The sequence below is a fragment of the Solanum tuberosum genome, unplaced genomic scaffold (genome assembly GCF_000226075.1).
Source record: "Solanum tuberosum cultivar DM 1-3 516 R44 unplaced genomic scaffold, SolTub_3.0 scf00172, whole genome shotgun sequence".
NCBI classification, from domain to species: domain Eukaryota; kingdom Viridiplantae; phylum Streptophyta; class Magnoliopsida; order Solanales; family Solanaceae; genus Solanum; species Solanum tuberosum.
The window spans coordinates 1214664-1223238 of record NW_006239095.1 but is presented as its reverse complement, the minus strand read 5'-3'; the positions used below and the strand labels follow the sequence as shown (position 1 = coordinate 1223238).

Sequence of the window (8575 nt, the reverse complement as noted above, 5' to 3'; positions counted from 1 at the left end):
GAAAGGGAAGGATCAAGTTTCTTAGGGTTCCAAGCTTGTTTCGAGGTAGGTGATGGTTCTGATTCTATGATTGTGTGATGTATGTTTGTTATTGCTTCATTATGATACATGTATGTATGCGAGTGTTGCATTATTGATCACACTTGTTGTAAATGAGATAGATGAAACACTATATGCCATGAATCACTTCTTGATTGTATGATTATTGAGAATGTACTTGTGATTGTGATTGTGGTGTGTTGATGAGATCGGTTACCACGTTCCGGCATAACTTATTGGGATCGGTTGCCACATTTCGACATAAATATGGGATCAGTTGTCACGTTCCGGCATAACTATTGGATCGGGTACCATGTTTCGGTATGCTAAAAGTTTGGGTTTGGGTTCCGTGAGAGGACCAACGACTTGTTGTAACTGTATATTGTTGAGCATGTGATGATATTGTATATGTTCGATATGTGCATGCGATTATATTGTTGTATTGACTTGCTTATGTTACACTTAGTGGGATAGCCGTGTGATCCTACCAGTACACTGTGGTTGTGTACTGATATTGCACTTGCTCTTATTTTTGTTGAGTATAGGGCATCTTCAGGCGGCTATTGAATGACCTCGCTTAGAAGATCAGTTATCGTTCGAATTCAAGGGTGAGCCGATTCTTCCAGGCTGCCATGAGTTCTCTTTTCGTCAATGTCAACATTTCGGACTTAGACTTTTCTAGTTAGTTATTAGTTCATTAGTTTGGGGTTGTAACCCTTCTTGTTTAGACTTTGATTCATTGTTAGATGTTTTGGTTATTGACTTTCAGATTCTAGCTATTTAATTTCCGCATTTTCTTAGTTAATTAACTTGCTTCTGTAACTTAATTGCCTTAGTTTTGGTTTAGTTGCTTAGTTGGGTTGTAGTAGTGGTTCTCCCACCGGACAGTTAGTGTGGGTGCCAATCACGACGGTCTGGGTCGTGACAAAGTTGGTATCAGAGCCTAGGTTCATTGATCTCGATGTACCAAAAAGAGTCTAGTAGAGTCTCGCGAAACGGTACGGGGACGCCTTTACTTTTCTTCGAGAGGCTATAGGACTTTAGAAAATCTCTCTATTTTTCTGTTGTCTCATTTCGTGCTATAACTTGATTCCAATTGATATTTGTTGATTCAAATTGGTATCCAACCTCCTTCACTTTTCTGTCTGCAGATGGTTAACACTAGATTCAACGATGTCAGGCCCGTAGCTCCCGTCAATGCTCCAGCTGAGGAACATACAGCGAGAGGTCGCGGTCAAGGCAGGGGTAGAGGAAGAGCTAGGGGTAGAGGTCGTGGAAGAGTAGCGCCTGTTGGGGATGGAGCTCCTGTTGGGAATGCTCCTGTGAATGAGAAACCTCATGCACATCATGAAGAGATATAAGAGAATGTTGATGTTGAGGATGTTGAGAATGTTGAGAATATTGAGGAGGTTGGACAAAAGGAAGAGGTGCAGGCTGGGACTACATGTATTCCTCTTTTGGACCAAATGTTAGCTCAACAGATCATGTCGTTCTTGAAGGGATTGGCTGGTCCTTGAGCGCTTCCCTCTGTTTAAGCAGCTCAGGCTCCCGTCCATCCCCTTGTTGCTAACACTGCCCCCAAGACGGGTGGAACTGGAGGTAATGATACTTTCTTCCGTCTTTTGTTGGGTTCTGTTATGACTGGTAATGAGCATGAAATATTGACTAAGTTTTTGAAGCTAAAGCATCTCGTGTTTCTTAGTTCTAAGAGTGAGGATGCTTATAAGTTCATCTTAGATTAATATGAGAGGCTTCACAAGTTGGGAATTGTCCATCAACATGGGGTTGAGTTCGTGAGTTTTCAGCTTCAAGGTGAGGCTAATCAGTGGTGGAGAGCTTATATGGAATACATATCTTCAACTTTACCTCCACTTACTTGGAAGCAATTTCAAGCTCTATTTCTAGAGAAATATGTACCTAGGACTTTGAGGGATCGCAAGAAAGATGAGTACATGTCGTTGGAGGAAGGTGGTATGAATGTGACTGCTTATGAGGACAAGTTCCATGCTTTGTCTAGATATTCTACTCAATTGGTGACTACTTAGGAGGAGAGGATCCATTCATTTATTAGGGGACTAAATTCTGAGTTGCAAGTATTATTTGTTCATATGACTTATGCAGGGAGGAGCTTTAATGAGGTAACTGACTTTGTTAAGATAATGGAGGGGGTAAGGTGAGACGGTCAAGCCAAGGCATTGGCAAAAAGGGCCAATAACTCGGGTAACTTTCAAGGTTCTTATTCTAGGGGGCCCGGAAGGCCAACACTTGCAGCCAAGCCAATTCAGTCCACTATGCCCACCTCTACAAGTAATTACTTGGGAATTCCACCTTATAATTTTATTCAGGATAGCCAGGGGGTCGCGCCTTCAGCGGGCAGCAGGCCATATATTCTTTGATCATACTTGTTACAATTATGGAGAACCTAGGAATATAAGGAGAGATTGTCCCCACCCGCATATGATGGATTTCGTGCAGCAGCAGTCTAGAGCAGTGGTACCCGCGAGAAATGGTATTAATGGTCGAGGGCGTCCACAAGGTGGGCGAGGAAGTAATTAGCGAGGCCGTGAAGTTAGAGGAAATGGTAATGCAGGCAGAGGTAATGTGCAACCAGGTAGGAAAGTGGTTCGTCAAGATGATAGGGCTCAGTGTTACGTCTTTTCGGGCAAGAATGAGGCAGAGACATCTGACGCGGTGATCACATGTACTATTCTTGTTTGTGACCGAATGACTAATGTGTTTTTTGATTTGGGTTCTACTTATTGTTATGTATCTGTGCAATTTGCCTCAGAGTTTGATATGATTTGTGATGCACTTGATGCCCCTATCCATGTTTCTACCCCAGTTGGAGAGTCAGTCATAGTCATCAATGCCTATCGTGCTTGTCATATTTTGTTTATGGGTTTTCAGACTTGGGTTGATTTGGTGATTTTGGATATGACTGACTTTGATATTATCTTAGGCATGACTTGGTTGTCCCCCTAGTATATTGTGCTTTAATTGTAATACTAAGTCTGTAACTCTAGAAATTCTGGGAAGGGAAAAATTAGAGTGGGAAGGGGTGTACAAGCCTAAGTAAGCTAAGATCATATCCTTCATTCGGGGCTAGAAAACTGGTAGAGCAGGGTTGTTTAGCTTATTTGGCTCATATCCGGGATGTTGAGGTTGAGTCTCCATCTATTGAGTTTATTCTTGTGGTGTCCAAAAATAAAGAAGTGTTTCCTACTGATTTGCCTGGTATGCCTCCGGATAGAGATATAGATTTTTGTATTGATTTGGAACCTGGTACTCACCCCATTTCTATCCCTCCATATTGCATGGCTCCAGCGGAATTAAGAGAGCTTAAGCCCCAAATCCAAGAGCTTCTTGATAAGGGATTTATTCGACCTAGTGCTTCCCCATGGGGTGCCCATGTTTTGTTTGTTAAGAAAAAAGATGGTAGTATGGAGATGTGTATAGATTATCAGTAATTGAATAGGGTTACTATTCGAAATAAGTATCTTTTGCCTCGAATAGATGATCTTTTTGACCAATTGCAAGGTGCATCAGCCTTCTCTAAAATTGATCTAAGGTCTGGTGACCATCAATTAAAAATTAGGCCCGAAGATGTGCCCAAGACGGCGTTTAGAACCCGCTATGGGCACTACAAGTTTCTAGTTATGTCTTTTGGTTTGACTAACGCACCTGCAACTTTTATGAATTTGATGAATGGGGTGTTCAAACCATTTCTTGATTCGTTTGTAATAGTCTTTATTGATGATATTTTGGTCTACTTGAAAAGTGAGGAAGAGCATGCCGACCATCTTCGTATTGTTCTGGGTGTTCTTGGGAAATAAAGGTTGTATGCTAAATTTTTGAAGTGTGAATTTTGGTTGACTTCTGTTGCAATTTTTGGACATGTAGTTTCAAAAGAAGGGGTAATGGTAGATCCTCAAAAGATTGAGGCGGTTAAAAATTGGGTTCGGCCTGGCTATGTGATGGAGGTTAGGAGTTTTGTGGGGCTCGCTATCTACTATCGTCGATTTGTGAAGAACTTTGCTTCTATTGCCACTCACTTGACAAATTTGACCAAGAAGGAGATACCATTTGAATGGACTGAAAAATGTGAGGAGAGCTTTTAAAAGCTCAAGACTCTTTTGATCACCGGACCTATTCTTGCACTATCGATTGAAGGTAAGAATTTCATAGTTTATTGTGATGCTTCTCATTCTAGGTTGTGAGCTGTACTAATGCAGGATAAGAATGTTATAGCCTACGCGTTGCGCTAATTGAAGGTGCATGAGAGGAATTATCCAACGCATGATTTGGAGTTGGCAGCTGTAGTATTTGCTCTTAAGATCTGGCGGCATTATCTTTATGGCGTTAAGTGTGAAGTGTTTACTGATCATCGTAGTTTGCAACATGTGTTCACTCAAAAGGATCTGAATTTGAGATAGCGAAGGTGGATAGAGTTACTCAAATATTATGATGTGATCATTTAATACCATCCGGTTAAGGCTAATGTTGTGGTGAACGCTTTGAGTCGAAAAACAGTGAGTATGGGTAGTCTAGCTTACTTGAGTGTAACTAAGCGACCTTTGGCTAGGGAAATTCAGACCTTGGAGTCTAAGTTCATGCAGTTGGGCATCTCTGAAAGAGGTGGGATGTTAGCTAGCATTGAAGTTAAGGCCACGCTCATTGAGGAGATCAAGGCCAAACAATTTGAGGATGAAAATTTGAACGAGCTCAAGGAGAAGATGGCGAATGGTAAGGCACAAGAGACCACTCTTGATGCAGATGGTGTACTCAGTGTTAAAGGGAGGATTTATGTTCCTCGAGTTGATGACTTGATTAAAAAATTATTGATAGGATCCCATGGTTCGCGATATTCCGTTCATCGGGGTGTGACCAAGATGTACCGTGATTTGAAGAAAATTTATTGGTGGCCAGGGATGAAGAAAAAGATTGCAGAGTTTGTGGCTAAGTATCAAAATTACCAACAAGTGAAGTATGAACATCAAAGGCCGGCAGATTTGCTTCAAAGAATGTCAATTCCGAAATGGAAGTGGGAAATGATAGCCATGGATTTCGTGGTTGGTCTCCCCAAGACTTTGGGGAAATTTGATTCTATTTGGGTTGTGGTTGACAGATTGATTAAGTCAGCCCATTTTATTCTGGTAAGAATAGATTATAATGCTGAACAATTGACTAAAGTTTATGTGAAAGAGATAGTGAGGTTGCATGTGGTGCCCCTTTCTATCATCTCAGACTGTGGTACCCAATTCACATCCAAGTTTTGGAGGAAGTTGGCACACAACTCACTTTTAGTACAACCTTCCATCCACAGACATACGGACAGTCAAAGAGGACTATTCAAGTGTTAGAAGACATGTTGAGGGCATGTGTGATTGATTTTGGAGGGCATTGGGATAAGTTCCTACCTTTGTGTGAATTCTTCTATAATAATAGTTATCACTCCAGCATTGATATGGCACTATTTGAGGCACTCTATGGGAGATGATGTAGATCACCCATAAGACGGTTTGAGATTGGAGATGTGAAACCATTGGGGGTCGATTTAGTGAAGGATGCTCAAGATAAGGTGAGGAGTATTCAAACTAAGCTTCTAGCAAACCGGTGAGAGTGTTCTTCTTAAGGTGTCACCCATGAAAGGGGTGATGAGGTTTGGCAAAAAGGGCAAGCTAAGTCAACGTTACATTGGTTCCTTTGAGGTTCTGGAATGTGTAGGGCTTGTGGCCTATAGATTGGCTTTAACTCCTAATCTATCAGGAGTTTATCAGGTATTTCATGTGTCCATGTTGAAGAGATATCATGGTGACGGAGATTACATCATTAAGTGGGACTCAATTGTGTTAGACAAGGACATACAATATGATGAAGAACCGTTTGCTATTCTTGATCGTGATGTGCGTAAGTTGAGGACCAAAGAGATTAAGTCCGTGAAAGTTCAATGAAAACATCGTCCAGTTGAGGAAGCTACTTGGGAAATCGAGAGGGACATGCGAGATAAGTATCCCCAATTGTTTATCGAATTAGGTACTACTTCATTCTTTCCTTAGCTTATTTTTCCAAAGTTTGTCACTCGTGGACGAGTGATGGGTAAATTGATATCTATTATAACGATCGGGTTCCGTCGTTATAGAAAAGCCAATGAGAAAAAAATTTGGGTCGAAAAACTTTTTCGTAGTAACTTGGAATTTCCCAACCTAGTCCAAATTTGGACGAAATCAGAGTCATTAAGGTGTGGGGAAATTTGGTAGCAATCGGGTGATTTAAATATGATTTTGATTGCATGAGTAGATAGCTAATGCCTTAAGGAATCCGTACGACTTTACGGAAATGAATTCAGGTGAGTAGAACTCTCGAAACTGACTTTGGCGTGAACGGTATTTTCTGAGTGTCGTTAGTTGAGGGCGTGTTGTGAAATGAGAATTTTGGAATTCTTTAAAATAACTCTTTGTCTCGTGCAACCCGCCTTAGCGGAACTTTTGGTCGCTCTAGCGGGGACGCTGTAGTGGACTGGGTGCCGCTGTGGCGGGCCAGACGCGACTTAAAGTCATAAATAAACGCCAAAACAACTTTATTCTGCACTTTTCAACTTTCAGAGCTAGGAGACAACCCCATACGACTTCTTGAAAGTTTTTCACTATTCTTGAGGCTAAATGTAAGATTTTAACACCTATAATCCATTTTTCAATCCGTATAACATAATATAATGGGTAAATATCGATGGGGGAGTGTTTTTATCTAGAATTTATGGTGAAAACAACCCTAAACTAGATATTGGGATTGTGGGTTGATCTAGGGTTTTGCTAGAATTGTTAGTAATCCGGGTAATTAGTGATTGTTTATTGATACCCGTATTATATTGATTATTTGTAGACTAAGAACAAGCGGAATGAATCCAAAAAGGGTAGGATCAAGCTTCTTAGGGTTCCAAGCTTGTTTCGAGGTAGGTGATGGTTGTGATTATATGATTGTGTGATGTATGTTTGTTATTGCTTCATTATGATACATGTATATATGTGAGTGTTGCATTATTGATCACACTTGTTGTAAATGAGATAGATGAATCACTATATGCCATGAATCACTTCTTGATTGTATGATTATTGAGAATGTACTTGTGATTGTGATTGTGGAGTGTTGATGGGATCGGTTGCCACATTTCGGCATAACTAATTGGGATCAATTGCCACGTTCTGGCATAGATATGGGATTGGTTGCCATGTTTCGGCATAACTATTGGATCGGGTACCACTTTCCGGTATGCTAAAGTTTGGATTTGGGTTCTGTGAGAGGACCAACGACTTGTTGTAACTGTATATTGTTGAGCATGTGATGATATTGTATATGTTTGATAAATGCGTGTGATTATATTGTTGTATTGACTTGCTTATGTTACACTTAGTGGGATAGCCGCGTGATCCTATATCACGCCCCGAGCCTACACCCTGGACGTGGCTGACACTCGAGAACTACTGTTGGCCCCAAGCGAACCCTTGACCTGGCTTACTTACTCAGCGGAAGACTCAAAAGAATAAATACAAAGATTCAATACATCTCTACTCAATTGCTTAAATAATTACTTAGAACGTTTAAAGGTCAAACATTTAACTTGGCCAAAATGGCAACTCAAGTCTTAACATATGAAATAGTAATGTAAAGACAACTGACTACTAATTGTCTATGAAGCCTCTAAAACAAAGAGGGATGTCGGGACAAGACCCCCGATCATCCTAACAATAAACTACTGAAAGAAAAATAAAAAGAGTCCTTCGGAATGCAAAGAGGCTCACCAACTGACTCTGAGTTCTCAACCGGATCAACGAGGCACTGGGTGATAATCTTGGTTACCTGAATCTGCATCATAATAAGATGCAGGCCAACTGGCATCAGTACATTGAATGTACGATTATGCGAGTTGAATTGCTAAACACAACATAAGCTTGAAAAGAATCTGAAAGGAACACTTACCTTGCCTTTTACTCAACTCCCGAATAACTTAACTCAACATAAAGCAATAAAACATATGCAATATATAGAAATCTTGTAAAACAGTGGAAACAACTTAGTTCGTTAAAGAAAATGCAATAACAAACTCAACTTTATTCATATAATAAAGAGATATAGTTTCTGTGGGAGATTCTCTAACCGACAACCATCATTATGAGCCTAAGTGGTGATACAACATCTTGACCACGCTGCTAGAACTTTTCTATACTTTGTTGTCGTATAGAACGCCTTAACTAAGTGAATCCACTAGTCTATGCTAAAAAGCACTTAAGGAGTCATCTAAAAAGTATGATCCTTTACTACCTATGATGGGTACATGGTTTATGGGGACTTGAGTTAATATGAACTCACATCCCATATCGGTGCTCAATACTACTCCCAAAAATATGCTTAGCTCATATATTTTAAAAACAAAACTTCTTTCTTTGGTTTGAGATAATTACTCAAAACTTAGCTTAAAAGCTCTCTTGGAAATCATAGTTTCCTCTTTACTGAAAAACTAGCTCAAAGGCTCTTTTGAAAT

The 8575-nt window shown here is 40.3% G+C and overlaps 1 non-coding gene across 1 annotated transcript; it reads right to left on the bottom strand.

Annotated features, from left to right (window-relative positions):
- Positions 1-6483: 6483 nt before the first annotated feature.
- MIR8012 (microRNA MIR8012) lies at positions 6484-6596 on the bottom strand. Its single transcript, NR_127174.1, has one exon. It is a non-coding gene; the product is annotated as a microRNA MIR8012 (primary transcript).
- Between the last annotated feature and the right edge of the window lie 1979 nt (positions 6597-8575).